The sequence below is a fragment of the Hypanus sabinus genome, chromosome 20, assembly GCF_030144855.1.
Source record: "Hypanus sabinus isolate sHypSab1 chromosome 20, sHypSab1.hap1, whole genome shotgun sequence".
In the NCBI taxonomy this organism is placed as follows: Eukaryota; Metazoa; Chordata; class Chondrichthyes; order Myliobatiformes; family Dasyatidae; genus Hypanus; species Hypanus sabinus.
The window spans coordinates 12163515-12181751 of record NC_082725.1 but is presented as its reverse complement, the minus strand read 5'-3'; positions in this window follow the sequence as shown (position 1 = coordinate 12181751).

The following is an 18237-nucleotide window of genomic DNA, read 5'->3' as shown; positions in this document are numbered from 1 at the left end:
TTTAACGACTATTTTGTGTCGGTCTTAACAGTGGAGAACACGTCTAATATACCAAAGAATGATGTTATGGACAAAATGGGAGGTGAGGACCTCGATAAAATCACTGTCACTAAAGAGATAGTGATGAGAAAACTAGAGGGCCTGAAGGTAGATAAGTCCCCTGGTCCTGATGTGATGCATCCCAGGATGCTGAGGAAATTGGCAGAAGTTATAATAGATGCTTTGGTAATCATTTACCAAAATTCTCTCGACTCTGGGCAGGTCCAGGCAGATTGGATGACAGTAAATATCGTGCCACTTTTTAAAAAAGGATGTAGGCAAAACACAGGCAACTATAAGCCAGTTACCTTAACATCTGTAGTCGGGAAAATGCTTGAAGCTGTTATTAAGGAAGAAATAGTGAAACATTTAGAAAGGAGTGGTTCCATTAGACAGATGCAGCATGGATTCAGACAAACTTACTGGAGTTCTTTGAGGACGTAATGAGTGCAGTGGATAGAGGGGAACGGGTGGATGTCGTATACTTGGATTTCCAGAAGGCTTTCGATAAGGTGCTGCCAAGAGACTTACAAATAAGATACGGATGCATGGAGTCGGAGGGAGTGTATTGGCATGGATAGTGGATTGCTTAACCAATAGAAGGCAGAGAGTTGGTATAAATAGGTGTTTCTCCAGTTGACAGTCGGTGGAGTAGGGTGGCCCGGGGTCGGTACTGGGCCTGCAGCTGTTTACCATATACATTGATGATTTGGAAGAGGGGACTGAGTGTAGCGTAGAAAAATTTGCTGATGACACTAAACTGAGTGGAAAAGCAAATTGCACAGAGGATGTGGAGAGTCTGCAGAGGGATATAGATAGGTTAAGTGAGCGGGCCAAGGTCTGGCAGATGGAATACAATGTTGGTAAATGTGAGAACGTCTACTTTGGAAGGAATAATAGAGCAGATTATTATTTAAATGGTAAAAGATTGGAGCATGCTGTTGTATAGACAGACTTGGGAGTGCTTGTTCATGAATCGCAAAAAGTTGGCTTGCAGGTACAACAGGTACAGGAAGGCATATGGAATGTTGGTCTTCATTGCTAGAGGGATTGAATTCAAGAGCAGGGAGGTCATGCTGCAACTATACAGAGTACTGGTGAGGCCGCACCTGGAGTACGGTGTGCAATTCTGGTCTCCATAGTTGAGGAAGGTTATACTGGCTTTGGAAGCAATGCAGAGGAGGTTCACCAGCTTGATTCTAGAGATGAAGGGGTTAACCTATGAGGAAAGATTGAGTTGCCTGGGACTGTACTCTCTGGAATTCAGAAGAATGAGAGAGGATCTTATAGAAACATACAAAATTTTGAAAGGGATAGAAAAGATATAAGTAGGAAAGTTGTTACCATTGGTAGGTGAGACTAGAGCTAGAAGACATTGCATCAAAATTCAGGGGAGAAGAGTTAGGACGGAGTTGAGGAGAAACTGTTTTTCCCAGAGAGTGGTGAATCTGTGGAACTCTCTGCCCAGGAAGCAGTTGAGGCTTCTTCGCTAAATATATTTAAGATACAGTTAGATAGATTTTTACATAGTAGGGGAATTAAGGGTTATGGGGGAAAGGCAGGTAGATGGAGCTGAGTTTACATTCAGATCAGCCATGATCTTATTTAATAGTGGGCCAGGCTTGATGGGCTCGTTTCTTATGTTCTTATTAAGCCACCACATCATAAGTGTGCCTCACTAAAGTAAAAATGAAGTGGTCATGTTTATCTCATCCCCATCACCACTGTTCTGTTTTAGCTCCAAAGCATAAAACTGATCGAAAGAAATAAACATGAGCCAGGGATAAAAGTGTCTCTCTCAACCCCCATTCTCCTATTTCTCCCTGTTACCTTTGACAGCCTTACTAATCAAGAACATATCAACCTCCTCTTTAATTATATCTCATTGTCATGGCCTCCAGAACCATCTGTGGCAGTGAATTCCACAGATTCACTAACCCCTGGCTAAAGAAATTCTTCCTCATCCTTGATCTAAAGGGACATCCTTCTATTCAGAGGCTGTGCCCTCTGGCCCTAGACTCCCCTACTATAGGAAACATCCTCTCCACTTCCATTCTATCTAGGCCTTTCAATACGAGATCCCCTGATAATACTTGTGCTTCCTTAAAAGTGTAAGGATAAAGTTCATTATAACAAAAAGATTTGCTGCAGCAGAATTTGTTATGGAGAAATGTGAATGCACTTTTGTTCTAAGTCCACACACTGAAATTCAAAATGACCCCCTCAGTAATGGTCTTGCCATTGTCAATTTTCTCTCCACAAAGTCTCGGAAAATATATTACCAACACTGAACAGATCTTTATCAAGCGCCTTTATTCTTTATTATTTTCAAGGGGAAGTTCACCACCACTCCCACCAGGGATGGTAGGGGACTTCCAACACACAGTTTACAAAGCATACCTTTGATACATTAGAACGACTCACTCCTTTCCAGTCAGTTCAGTCCTCCCAATACATTTATTGTAGTCTGTCATCTGCGGTTGACTCGTTTCTGCTACCTACTAATTCTTGTACCATGTTCAGTACATTGGGCGCTTGCAATCGCGTATTCCTTTTGTAAGCACATTTCTTGTAGTCACGTACACATATTGCAACATATTAGCTCAGCACTCTAGGATTGCCTACACCATTTTGTCGCATCAAATGGTTAAAAGAAATACAAAGTTCAATATATATTTCCACACCATACCTAGAGTGTTCTTTGCTTAGACAGAGAAACATTAAACTGTGCTACCAAATTAATTATTGAATGGAAACTGGTGGGTGACATCATCTAAATTTTATTCACAAAGCAGAAGGGTTTACAGTGGAATGAATTACACCATGATGTGACTGAGTTTGTGCAATGCATGTGAAATGATCAATAGTAGGTTTGCCTAAATACTGAGCCAATTAAGAGATATCAATCAATAGTCAGCTACTTGATGGATATATGAACCTTTAGATTTGAGGACTGATTCTTTTGAACACTGAGTCTTTGATTGAGTCATGATAAGCTTCCAGAGAAAGCTATGAACGTGAAGATTCAGGTGTTGACATTATGTTGAGCTACAGAAGAATTACTACACCTTTACACTAATCACTACACTACCATACCGCCCCAGAAAGGGAACGTGAAAGATTGAAATTTAACTTACACTCAGTGGCCACTTTATTAGGTACACCAGTGCACCTCGTTAATGCAAACATCTAATCTGCCAATCATATAGCAGCAACTCAATGCGTAAAAGCGTGCAGACCTGGTCAAGAGGTTCAGTTGTTGTTCAGAGCAAATGTCAGAATGGGGAAGAGATGCGATCTAAGTGACTTTGACTGTAGAATGATTGTTGGTGCCAGACAGGGTGGTTTGAGTATCTTAGAAACTGCTGATCTCCTGGGTTTTTTTTTATGCACAACAATCTGAAGAATGGTGCGAAAAACAAAAAAAAATCCAGTGAACAGCAGTTCAGTGGGTAAAAACGCCTCATTAATGAGAGAGGTCAGAGGTTAATGACTCGGCCGGTTCAAGACGATAGGAAGGCAGCAATAATTCAGCTATGTTACAACACTGGTGTGCAGAAGAGCATCTCCGAATGCACAGAACATCGAGCCTTGAAGTGGATGGTCCACACAGTAGCAGAAAATCATGAAATACACTCATCAGCCACTTCAGGAGATGCTGAATAATGTGGCCTCTGAGTATTCCTGGTAAAAGAAAATAAGTTTGCTCTGTAATTCTGTACACCTGTTGCAATTCAGTGAATGCCTGTCGTGCAAGTGCCGCTTTTAAAATAATCACACTGACCATCACAAAGCATGCACATCTTAAGTCACATATTACTTCACATAACTGATAAATAAGTGTGTGCATCATTCATTCTAGAGTCCAACAACATCATTTTTGTATGATTGAGTATCATGTTCTAGCCATAAAATTCATTTGACCTGTCAAAGAGCTATGAAGAAGATATGAGAGTTGTTTAAGAATTGAGAGAAAATAAAAAAGAAAATACAGATGGTAAAGCATCAGGATATCAGAGGGAAGTGGATCAACAGACACATACCAGATGCTCTTAGATATCATTCTTTATAGAAAATAGCTTTTTTTTTCTTGTTTGGTTAGATTGTATCTTGAAAGCAAGGAAAACTGAAATGAGAACCTGGTCCCATTTTCTCATTTTGCCCTGAAGGCCTCTAACAGCAAGTATGGCAAAGAAGTCGTCCTGATTTACAGCAGAAACCAGCCTTTCACAAAGGCCAATATTCTTGCTGAAGAGGTTCAGCGGGGGCAGTTCATTCTATTGGTTTCTGGTTTCTGGCCACTCCTTTTTTGTTTGTTGCTATTTTACTGCGATTTTGAACCATGACGGTCTACGGGTAATGAACTCTGAGCTGGAATGAATGTGCCTGGACTCCTTTGATTTTGTGTTTCATATTATGTGTTTTTTGCTCTTAATTTTTGTTCCTGTTTGCGTGTTTGTTTTTTTTTAGCTCATGGGGGTTTGATGTTCTTTGACCAGCTCCATGGTTTTCCTTGTTTTGGGACTGTCTGTAGGAAAGACAAATCTCAGGTTTGTATACTGAAACATAGAAACATAGAAAACTTACAGCACAATACAGGCCCTTCAGCCCACAATGCTGTGCCGAACATGTACTTACTTCAGAAATTACCTAGTGTTACCCATAGCCCTCTATTTTTCTAAGCTCCATGTGCCTACCCAAGAGTCTCTTAAAAGACCCTATTGTATCCGCCTCCACCATCGTCACAGGCACTCTATTCCATGGACTCACCACTCCCTGTGTAAAAAACTTACCCCTGACATCTCCTCTGTACCTACTTCCAAGCACCTTAAAACTGTGCCCTCTCATGTTAGCCATTTCAGCCCTGGGAAAAGCCCCTGAGCTGTTTTACCTATTTTCTCTTTCATGGATAGTAAGTTCTGGTAGCATGATGCAGAGTGGTTATTCCAATTTATACACACTTCTTAATTGTGGGAATGCAGAAGAACTTACCTCCTCTGGAGCACACAATGGTTTGCTTTGATAAAATGGTATAAGTGTGCAGAGGTATCACTGTTGGGGATTATTCTGGAGTTGTGTAATTATGGATAGTAAAATGAGAATCAGTCTTCAAGGTATAAAACTGATACTATAAGGCAATTGAAACTCGTCATTGTGCATGGGATATTCTGATTCTCTCCCATTGAAACTACACAGGTAAGTCAAGAGGTGAACGTTAGGTCATAAGAGCATAAATGATAGGAGCAGAATTAGGTCATACGGCCCATCGAGTCTGCTCCGCCATTTCTTCATGGCTGATCCATTTTCCTTCTCAGCTGTGTTTTCTTGCCTTCTCCCCATAACCTTTCATGCCCTGACTAATCAAGGATCTATCAACATCTACCTCAAATGCATTCCATGACCTGGCCTCTACAGCCACCTGTGGCAATGAATTCCACAGATTCCATAAGACATAGGAGCAGAATTAGGCCCTTTTGTCCATTGAGTCTGCTCCACCATTCCATTATGGCTGATCCCGGATCCCACTCAACCCCAAGCACCTATTGTCTCACCATATCCTCTATGCCCTGAATAATCAGGAAACTATAGCAACATAAGACCATAATACATAAGATTCAACATCCTCTGAGTAAAGAAATTCCTCCTCATCTCTGTTCTAAATGGATGTTCCTCTATTCTGAGACCACACCTACTGCTTCTCTCTCCCCCCACTATAGGAAACATGCTCCACATCCACACTATCTAGGCCTTTCAACATTTGATGGGTTTCAATGAGGTCCCCCTCATTTATTTAAATTCCAGTGAGTACAGGCCCAGAATCATTCTCACGAACCTCCTCTAAATCTGCTCCAATGTCACAAATCCTTTCTTAGATAAAGGGCTCAAAACTACTCAAAATACTCCAAATAGGGCCTCGCTAGAGCCTTATAAAGCCTCAGCATTACATCCTTGTTTTCATATTCCAGTCCTCTCAAAGTGAATGCTATCACTGCATTTTCCTTCCTCACCACTGACTCAACCTGCAAATTAATCTTTAGGGAATCCTGCATGAAGACTCCCAAGACCTCATGCACCTCAACTTTTTGAATTTTCTGCCCATTGACAAAATAGTCTACATTTTTGCTCCTTCTACCAAAGTGCATGGTCGTCCATACATTTTGCTACACTATATTCCATCTGCCATTTCTTTGTCCACCCTCTTAATCTGTCTATGTCCTTCTGCAGCCTCTCTACTTCCTCAACACTGCCTGCCCTTCCGCCTATCTTGATATCATTGGCACACTTGGCCACAAATTCATCAATTCTATGATCTAAATCATTGACGTATAATGTAAAAAGAAGCAGCTGTGGAATACTATTAGTCACTGACAGCCAACCAGAAAAGGCTTCCTTTATTCCCACTTTTTGCCTCCTGCTAATAAGAGAATCCTCTATCCATGCTAGTATCTTTCCTGTAATACTATGAGCTTGTTAAGCAGCCTCATGTGTGGCATCTTGTCAAAGGCCTTCTGAAAATCCAAGAACTCGACAGCTATTGATTCTCCTTTGTCCATCCTGCTTGTTATTTCCTTCAAAGAATTCCAACAGATTTGTCAGGCCAGATTTTCCCTTAAGGAAACCATGCTGACTTTGCCTTATTTTATCATATCTCTCCAAGTACCCTGAGACCTCATGTTTAACAATCAACTCCAACATCTTCCAACCACTGAGGTCAGACTTATTGGCCTAAGGTTTCCTTTCTTCTGCTTCTCTCCCTTCTTGAAGAGTGGAGTGTCATTTTCAGTTTTCCAGACCTCTGGAACCGTTCTAGAATCTAGTGATTCTTGCAAGGTTACTACTAACGTCTCAACAATCTCAGCTACATCTCTCAGTATCCTTGGGTGTAGTTCATCTGGCCGAGGTGACTTACCTGTCTTCAGACCTTTCAGATTTCAGCTTTCCAAGCATCATCTCCCTAGTAATAGTAATTGCACTCACTTCTTCCCTGACAATCCCGAGCTTCTGGCATATAGCTAGTGTCTTCCAGAATGAAGACTGATGCAAAATACTTATTTAGTTTGTCTGCCATTTCCTTGTCCCCATTTCTACCTCTCCAGCTTCATTTTCCAGCAGTCCAATATCTACTCTTGCCTCTCTTTCACTCCTTATACATCTTGTCGTATCTTCTTTGATATTATTGGCTAGCTTACCTTCACATTTCATCTTGTCCCTCCTTATGGCTCTTCTAGTTTCCTTCTATTGGTGTTTAAAAGCTTACTAATCCTCTAACTTCCCACTATTTTTGCTTTATTATATGCTCTCTCCTTTGCTTTTGAATTTCTCCCAGAATCTCCAGCCATTATTGTTCTGCTATCATCCCTGCTAGTTTTCCCTTCCAATCAACTTTGGCCAGCTCCTCTCTCATACCCCTGTTATTGCCATTATAATGCTCATATATCTGACTTTAGCTTCTCCGTTTTAAATTACAGGTGAAGTCTATCGTATTATGATCATTGACTTCTAAGGGTTCCTTTGCCTTAAGCTCCCTAATCAAATCTGGTTCATTACACAATACCCAATCCAGAATACAAAACACTCTGCAGATGCTGGGATCAAAGCAACATGCAGAACACACTGGAGGAACTCAACAGGTCAGGCAGCATCCGTGGAAATGAACAGTCAACGTTTCAGGCCGAGACCCTTCATCAGGACTGAAGAGGGAGGGGGCATGAGCCCTATAAAGAAGGTTGGGGGAGGGTGGGAAGAAGTCTGGTAGGTGCCAGGTGAAAAAACAGTAAGGGAAAAGATCAAGGGGTGGGGGGGGAAGCAGGGAGGGGATAGGCAGGAAAGGTGAAGAAGGAATGTAAGGGGAAAGCACGATGGGTAGTAGAAGGAGGCGGAACCATGAGGGAGGTGATAGGCAGCTGGAGGAGGAGACAGAGTGAAACTGTGATTGGGAAGGGAGGGGGAGGGAATTGCTGGAAGTTGGAGAATTCAATGTTCATTCCAAAGGGCTGGAGACTACCCAGATGGTAGATGAGGTGTTGCTCCTCCAACCTGAGTTTGGCCTCATCATGGTAGTAGAGGAGGCCATGTATGGACATATCCGAATGGGAATGTGAAGCAGAATTGAAGTGAGTGTCAACCGGGGGATCCTGTCTGCTGTGGCGGACAGAGAAGAGGTGCTCGACGAAGCGGTCCCCCAATCTGCATCGGGTCTCACAGATGTAGAGGAGGCCGCACCGGGAGCACCAGATGCAATAGATGACCCCAACAGGCTCACAAGTGAAGCGTTGCCTCACTTGGAAGGACTGTTTGGGGCCCTGAATGGTGGTAAAAGAGGAGGTGTAGGGACAGGTGTAGCACTTACACTTGCAGGGATAAGTGCCAGGTGGGGATCCATGGGGAAGGCATGTGTGGACAAGGGAGTCACGGAGGGAATGATCCCTCTGGAAAGCGGAGAGGGATAGAGAGGGAAAGATGTGTTAGTGGTGGGGATACACCAATCCAGAATAGCCTTTCCCCTAGTGTGCCCAACCACAAGCTACTCTAAAAAGCCATCTTATGGGCACTTTACAAATTCTCTTTCTTGGCATCCAGCACCAACCAGATTTTCCCAATCTACTTACATATTGAAATACCCCTATGACTATCGAAACGTTGCCCTTTTGACGTGCATTTTCTATATCCTGTTGTAATTTGTTGTCCATTTCCTGGCTTCTTTTCAGAGGCTTCTATATAACTCTCATCAATGTCTTTTTGCCCTTGCAGTTTCTTAACTCTACCCACAAGGATTTGACAACTTTGACTACTGTATGTCACCTCTTTCTCTAGATATGATTTAATTTTTTACGAATAAAACCACCCCACCCCCTCTTCCTACCTGCCTGTCTTTTCAATATAATGTGTATCCTTGGATATTAAGCTCCCAATTATGAGCTTCTTTGAGCCATGACTCAGTGATGTCCACAATGTCATACCTACCAGTCTCTAACTGCATTACCAGATCGTCTACCTTATTCTGCATACTTACTTGTATTTGCCATCCTTTTTGATGTTGTCCCCATGTTACACTTGAACTCATTCCTCTGACTACAATTTTTCCCTGTTATCCCCCATCTTTCCTGACAGTCTCATTGCACACTGCATCTAGTTGTATACCAATTACCCCATTCTCAGCCCTATCACCCTGGATTCCATCCCCCTGACAAATTAGTTTAAGCTCTCCCCAACAACTCTAGCAAACTAGCCTGTAAGAGTATTCATGTTAATCAGTGAAAACTTCAGGATGAGGTCAAGGAAGGCGTTAAATGGCATACCCCTTATTAGCACTTTGTTAAATGTATATCCAAGCCAGCTAATACACAGGCCAGTCTGGTTTGTCACCTAATACTCTGGCTGGTTGGATACTCAAAGTTCAATGTAAATTTGTTATCAGACTTCATATATGTTGCCATATACAACCCTGAGATTCAATGTCTTGTGGGCATACACAATAAATCCACAATAGAATAATAACCGTAATAGAATCAATGGAAGACCACACCAACTTGCCATTCAACCAGTGTGCAAAAGACAACAAACTGTGCAAATACAAAAATAAAGGAATAAAAATAAGCAATAAATATCGAGAACATGAGGTGAAGAGTCCTTGAAAGATAGCCCGTAGGTTGTGTGAATATTTCAATGATGGGGGCATGTTCAAAGTTCAAAGTAAATTTATGATCAGAGTACATATGTGCCACCACGTGCAACCTGAAGATTCTTTTTCCATGGGCATGCTTAGCAAATCTATGGAGCAATAACTGTAAACAGGATCTGTAAACTGTAAACTATGCAAATGCAGATCATAAATAGCAATAAATAAGAAGCATGAAATAACAAAATAACATGAACTCAGTGTAGCTATCCCATTTGTTCAATAGCCTGATGGTTGAGGGGTAGTAACTGTTCTTGAATCTGGTGGAGCGAGTCCTGAGGCTCTTGTGCCTTCTACCAAATGGCAGCCGTGAGAAAAGAGCACGGCCTGGGTGGTGGGAATCTTTGATGATTGATGCGGCTTTTCTACTGCAATAATAATTAATTAATAGACGCGCTCAATGGTTGGGAGGGCATTGCCCATGATGTACTGGGCTGAATCCACTACCTTTTGAGGGATTTTCCACTCAAAAGCATTGGTGTTCCCATACCAGGCTGTAATACAGCCAGTCAGCACACTTTACAACACACATCAATAGAAGTTTGTCAATGTTTTCGATGACATGCTGAATCTCCGCAGGCTCTGGAGGAAATAGAGACTTCTGTTGTGCTTTCTTCACAATTATGTTTATATGATAGGTTTGGGCCAGGTCCTCTGAGATAGTGTCTCCCAGGATTCTGAAGTTACTGAGCTCTCCATCTCTGATCCTCTGATGATTACTGACTCCTGATTACATCTGGTTTCCCTCTCCTGGTCTTCTATTAGTATCTTGGTCTTACTGATGTTGAGTGAGAGGTTGTTGTTATTGCACCACTCAGCCAAATTTTCAATCTCCCTTCTGTATTCTTATTCATCACGACCTTTGATACAGCTCACATCAGTGGTGTCGTCAGCAAACGTACTTGTACATGGTGCTGGAACAGTACTTAGCCACACAGTCATAGGTGTAAAATGAGTAGAGCAGGGGGCCAAGTACAGATACCGGTGGTTCTCCTGTGCTGATGGAGATTGTGGACGGGATGTTCTTGCCAATCCGAGCTGACTGAGGTCTACAAGTGAGGGACTCCGGGATCCAATTGCACAAGGGGGTATTGAGGCCCAATCTTGGAGTTTACTGATTAGCTTAGAGGGGATGCTGGTCTTAAATGCCAAGTTGCAATGGATAAAGAGTATCCTGGTGTATGCATCTTTGCTGTCCCGATGTTCCAGGATTGTGTGAAGAACCACGCAGATAGCATCTGCTGTAGACTTGTTGCTTCAGGTGAACTGGAGTAGTTCCAAGCCATTACTTAGATAGGAGCTTCTGTGCTTCAATACCAGCCTCTCAAAACACTTCAACACTGTGGATGCAAATGCCACTGGGCGATAGACAGGTTACTATACGTTTGAGGGTACCACACACTGCCGAAGCGAGAAGTTGAATATATCTATGAATACACCAGCCATTTGGTCAGCAGAGGTCTTCAGTACTCAGCACCAATGAGAATTGACTAAAAAGCATACACTACCAACCAGAGATCCCGGTTCAATCCATCCTGAAAATCGTAAAACCTTCCGGTCATATCACTGCATCCAGTGTATCTGCATTTAACCAAGTTTCAGTGCAGCAAACAACTGAGGTCTGCCTCATCTGCCTCTGTTACAGCAGCCTTGCCCTGAGATTGTCAGTCTGATTTCCCAGTGACTGTATATTCGCCAACAAGATGCTGGGTAGAGGAGATCTCATCCCTCTGTACTTCAGCCTAGTTTGAATTCTGCCTCTCCTGCTACGTTTTCAGCCATGGCTTTGACCCTTAAAGGAACCGTCCTTAACTGTTCTGCATTTAACCATTGAACGTGAGATCTGAAGATCACTGATGTAATTTCATAGTCCATTGTCAAGAGGAAATTTACTTGCTCCAGTTTGCAGTGGAAGTAGTTCAAAAGGAGTGTATTTAAGAGGAGAAATGGCACAATTTCCTGCAGCCCGCGGAGAGTTATTCATGACCGCTGGCACCATCTTGATTACAGTGAAGTTGAGTGAAGTTATCTCCTTTGATTCAAGAGCCTGATGGTTGAAGGGTAGTAACTGTTCCTGAACCTGGTGCTGTGAGTTCTGAGGCTCCTGTACCTTCTTCCTGATGGGAGCAGTGAGAAGAGAGCATGTCCTGGGTGGTGAAGGCCTCTGGTAATGGATGTTGCTTTCCCACAACAACGTTTCATGTAGATGTGCTCAAAGCTGAGGAAGGCTTTACCCGTGATGAACTGGGCCATATCCACTACTTTTTTTGTAGGATTTTCTATTCAAGAGCACTGGTGTTTCCATACCTGATCGTGATGCAGCCCGCCAATATACTAAACATTATTCATGGAGCCATCCCTCAACTCTGTAACAAAAGGACTCTGTTTTGATTGTCTAAAGTTTGTGCTCAGAGATTTCAGACTAACCACTGATGCTTGGCTACTCAAAGGGATTCCACTCGCTGGGATGTGCTATCATTGTAAATATATAATTCTGCAATGTTAACTGTCTATATTCAAGCAGTTAATGTTAAGTAGATGATTATAGCCATGAAACCGCAGGTAATTTCTTATTATTCGCACTGTTTAAGAAGTATAAAATAGTGTTTAAGAAGAGGAGAGATAGATTCTCTGCTGTAAATCTGCTGTGTTCTAATAAATACTTTACATCTCCCAGTTAAGCTTCTGAGAGGGGCAGTTCAACCAGTGACAACAGTCACCAAAACTGGTGGATGAGATTCTTTGAAATACTCCTGCACAAGAACTGACTTGGGCTTCCACCCTAGAATGAGCTGGCAGAGGATGTGGTTGAGGCAGAAACATTATCAGCATTGAAAAGACACTTGGACAGATAAATGATTAGGAAGGTTTAGAGACATATGATCCAAATGTGGGCGAATTTCACTAGCTTGGATGGGAATCTTGGTCAACATGGATCTGCTGGGCCAAAGGGCCTTTTCCTGTGCTGCACAACTCTACGTCAATGTTTATTGGTGTGATACCATGTGTGTTTTTCCAGGAGATCCCTGTCACAGAAAACCACAAATGGACATTAGATATTTCCTGTACCTAATAAAGTGGCCACTGAGTCTTCTGCTGCTGTGCTCATCCATTTCAAGATTCGACATGTTGTGCATTCAGAGATGCTCTTCTGCACACCACCGTTGAGTTACTGTCGCCTTTGTGTCAGCTTGAACTATTCTGGCCATTCTCCTCTGACCTCTCTCATTAACAAGGCATCTTCACCCACAAAATTGCCACTCACTGGATGTTTTGTTTTTCACACTATTTTCTGTAAACTAGAGACGGTTGTGCGTGAAAATCCCAGGAGTTCAGCAGTCTCTGAAATACTCAAGCCACCCTGTCTGGCACCAACAGTCATTCCATAGCCAAAGTCACTCAGATCACATTTCTTCCCCATTGTGATGTCTGGTCTGAATAACAACTGAAACGTACACCCATGTCGGCATGCTTATATGCATTAAATTGCTACCATATGATAGGCTGATTAGATATTTACATTAACGAGCAAGTGTACCTAATAAAGTGGCCACTGAGTGCACATGTAATAAATAAATAAATAAACCTAAACCTAAGTATTTGCACACAATGTAATATTTAATCAGACTATCACAAGGACAAAGTAGTCACACAAGCATGGCACTTAAGAGCTCATTAGAGAATTCATGATCATAGTATTAAGTTTCCTTGGTGGTCTATCCCGAGATGTCTGAATTTACCTCTAGCCGCAGTATAATTTAAAGCAGCAGGAAGCTGAGAGCTTAAATAATGTCCTAGAAGTTCCTGGCAACAGTGTCTGCTTCAGCTGGCCATTCACCAAAATCCACATTGACTTTGTGCTCATTGCCCAGTGAGAACTTGCTGGGAGGACTTGCCCCTGTTTGACAAGGGGCTGGAGAGAACAAGCAATGCAGGTGGCAAAAGCCAAAAGCTGTGAGGCCCAAATAATTCCTGTCACAGAAAGGCTGAAATTAAATTTGACATCTGTCGAATCCACGCATCAGCTTAGCTGCCTGATGAAACTGTCAAAAAGCTCTGAAAGGCTGTGATTCACAAACAATTTCAAGTTCATCATACTGCACAAAAATACTTATTTAAAATAAATTACTAAAAACATTTTGCAAACAATTAAAAACATACATGTAAATAGATAAGAATATTTAGAACAGAGAGGGTCATGAATCTATGTAATTTATGGCCACAGACAGCTGTGGAGGCCACGTTATTGGGTACATTTAAAGCAGAAGTTAATAGATTCTTGATTAGTAAGGGCATCAAAAGTCAAGGGGAGAAAGCAGAAGAATGGGATTGAGAGAGAGATAATAAATTAGCCATGATGGAATGGCAGAGCAGAATCAATGGGCCAAATGTTTAGCTCCCTTGTTTTATGGACTAAAATGAATTCCAATCAATGTTCCTCTGCCAGGTTTAACCTGGCACAAATTCTACAAGCTTATTTCTCAGCACCAATACTCAAGAATTGCAGGAAACTGTGGCTCTGCTATTCAGCTCCATGGGGAGTCCAACTGGGAGCCGTTCAGAATTCCATGTAAGCAATCCTCAGGGAAATCTGAGCCTTTGAGAGCAAACAGAAATGACTGATAAAAAACCGAAGTGCAGAAAATGGAAAATAAAAACAAACTTTCTGTGGTGAAACACAAATTGCCAAAGTCAAAGTAAATTTATTATTAAAGTACGTACAGTGTATTTCACCTGGAGATTAATTTTCTTGCAGGCGTTTACAGGAAAATAAAGAACAACAAAAGAGTTTATGAAAAACCATGCATAAGCAAAGGTTGGCAAATAACCAACGTGCAAAAGAAGATAAATTGTGCAAATAGCAGGTTCCATGGTTTTTCTTTGATATGGCTGCCTGTGGGAGGATGCATCTCAGAGTTGTATCCTGTACACGTGCTTTGAAAATAAGTATACTCTGAAACTTTGAATAATACCGAGAATATCAATTGTAGAGTCCTTGAAAGTGAGTCTGTAGTTGAGGAATCAGTTCAGAGTTGAAGTGAGTGAATTTTTTCCATTTCGGTTGAGGAGCTTGGTGACTATCAGAAAATAACCTCCAAGAGGACCGCAACCTTGTAATTGGGTTTGGTGCCTTGCATGCCTCAATAACCCGGAGAGCTATGTTGGCTGGAGTCAGGGCCTTGTGCTTTGGCTCTTGGTAGGGTCACGCATGTCAAACAGGTCAAAGGGTGGAGGCCAGTCTAAAGGTGGTCTACTGTTCCTCCAGATTTGGAGGGTTCCATTCAGGGCAAACAGCCCTGACTGATCAAACATAACTGTTACAGAAACTGCAATGAAGAATTCTCCTACATCTGTGTGTGTGTGACAGTATTCCTGAATCTCCATCCAGGACTTGCATGGCTGACAGTCAACCAAGAGGAAGCTACTGACATGATGAAGGAAACCGCGAACACTGCCAGAGATGGAGGACCTTCATTGCCGTCCTAAATGCCAGCGTCGTAACAGGCAAAAGAAGAAGAATATGTACAATAAAACAAAAATATCAAAGATAAAATTAACTAAGTATGCCGTGGGATGGTGGAGGAAGTAAAAATATTAAAATAATGGAAGGAACTTAGAAAAAATAAAGTCTGAGCAAAACAAGTAGATTCATCATGTAAGGAAGATTTTGGCAACAACATACCCATAAAAGAGTTTGTAAGTATAATGTGTGCAAGGTTATAAGTTCATTTCTCATGTCAGATTTAAGTGATTTTGCCATCAATAATTCTTCCAAAAAAATTAAATATTGGATGTAGTCCAAGAGATTAATGGCAGTAGTTCTAGATGTAACATTGAGGGTTTATGTTGCTTATGTGCTCCTTCTTGGTATTTCAAGCCTGTTATGAATAAATAAAGCTGCTCTTTAAAATCACTTAAGTAGGGAGAATTCCAATGCATCTTTGCAAAATCAAAGTATTTGTTTGTTACTTATTAAGCGGTTTTTTCCCACTTTTCTATGTTGTTACATTTAACAACATAAAATTCACATTCTGAATCAATATAAATTTAGTCTGATCTTTTCCAAACAAACTAATTAAAATTATCTAGAGCTGAGAAGCTTCCTAATATTCAACCAAATATGGCTCCACAAAGCTGACTGAAGCCTTCAATGGACCAACTCAATGGCCATGTGTTATGAGTATCAGCAGGCATGAATGAAGGATTTTTCATTCATTATGTGCCATGTCATGTGATGTGGATGTTCATGGTCTTTCCATGACCATGATCATTCTTGTCAAAATTTTTCATCAGAAGTATTTTGCCATTCCCTTCTTCTGGTCAGTGTCTTTAGAAGACAGATGACCCCAGCCATTATCAATACTCTTCAGAGATTGTCTGCCTGGTGTCAGTGGTCGCATAACCAGGACTTGTGATGTGCACCAGCTGCTCACACAATCTGCTCCCATGGTTTCACATGATTCTGATTGTGGGGTTAAGCAGATGCTACACCTTGTTCAAGGGCAACCTGCAGGCCAGTGGAGGGAAGGAGCACCTTACACCTCCTTTGGTGAAGACATATCCCCACCCCATCACTCTAGACTAAAGGATACAGGATATTTTATCATGTCAAGCCCATGAAATACCCGGTAGATCAGATTTCCGCACAGCAAGGACTTGCTGCCCTACTCAGTATTCATTCACAGTAATGTTGGAAATCGGACATTGTACAAACTGAGTAACCAATGAACACCCTACCTCGCCTCTAACTCACTGTGTGCTCTTCCGCACACCACTATTTTAATAAGTGGTTGTTTGAGATACCGTCACTTTCTTGTCGGTTTAAATCAAAGATGAGAAGAAATTTCTTTAGCCAGAGGGTGATGAATCTGAGGAACTCATTGCCACAGATGGCTGTGGAGGCCAACTCATTAGCCTACTTAAGCGGGGGCAGGTTTCTGCAACATTCATGGACTCAGGTTCTTGGACTCTAATGATATCTTATATGAGGCTTGTGCTGTGTGTGACGGCTGGTACTGTGTTTTGCACTTTGGTCCTGAAGTAATACTGTTTCGTTTGGCTGTATTTATGGGCTTTCGTGTATGGTTGAATAATGATTAAGCTTGAACTATTTATTAGATTCTTGATTAGTAAGGGATACCGAAGTTTAAAGGAAGAAGGCAGGAGAATAAATTTGAGAGAAAAAATTAAATCCGTCACGTTGGAATGTAGGAGCAGTCTCAATGGGCGAAATGGCCTAATTCTGCCCCTATGTCTTATGGTCTTAGATTCTGTCTTGTTAATTACATAGGCCGGATTTGTTCCCCATGCTGTTCCTTTCCTTTTCCTTTCTGCTAAAATGCCTCTGAAAACCTAGTCCACATTTCTATCAGGTCCTGAATTATTAACTATTCTAATGCTTTTTACCTAGGTTTTTCATTCTCCATGCGGTATATTCCCTCTCAAAGCTCTGCTCTCCACTTCGAAAATTGGAACCAGGTTTACGCTCTACATCCCCTTTAAACTGATGTTCAACTTACTTAGATCCCGGCTAATCCATTCCTCTATTGATGTTGTTCTGCACTAGTCGCCCGTGTTCTAGCTCCTAAACTTTAGATCTATGACTGCCTCAAAATCATGTTTTCTCTCCTTAACCCTCCTCTCCAATAAAACACTTTTTCATTCAGGCTTTTGGTCAGGCAAAGTCAAAGTTAAAATAAATTTATTCTCTAAGTACATATTTTCATTCAGAAACAGCTTCTTCCCCTCTGCCATCTGATTTCTAAATGGACATCACTAATTTTTTTATTATTATTTCTGCTTTTGCACTATTTTTAGTTTAACTATTTAATATACATATATATACTTACTGTAATTCATTTAATTTTTTCCTATATTATCATGTATTGCATTGTACCGCTCCTGTAACAAATTTCATGACATAGTAGTAGACAGCCATTGATCCCAGGGGATGATGGGTTTGTGCCTCTGATGGACTGTGTCCTCTCCTGGGCACAAGCCTGGGGGGGAAGATTCGAAGAACTGGCTATTGCCCGTGTAGCGGGTTCCCTTCTCCATGTCACTGATGTAGTCCAAAGGAAGGACAAGCGCCAATACAGCTTGGCACCAGTGTCGTCACAGAGGTTGCCAGAGTGAGGTTGTAAACAACATCAAACTGCCTTAGGGACCCCGGCTCAGGATTTCTTCCTTGAGGTTTCTTCCCAAAGCCTTTCCCATGGGTGGGTATGGCCGCAAGGCAGCGGAGGTTTAAAATCAGAGTTTTCCTTCTCCTAGGCACCCAAGGCTGATGAGCCCCACCTGCCTGAAATGACATATGCTGGTGATATTAAACCTGATTCTGATTCCGATTCTTACAAGCATTTACAGGAAAATAAAGAAATACCATAGAATTTATAAAAAGCTATACACAAAGACTGAAAACAATGTGCAGAAGTAGCCAAATGGGCAAATAATAAAAAATAAATTAGAATGTGAGTTGTAGAGTCCTTGAAAGTGAGTCTGTGGGTTGTGAAATCAGT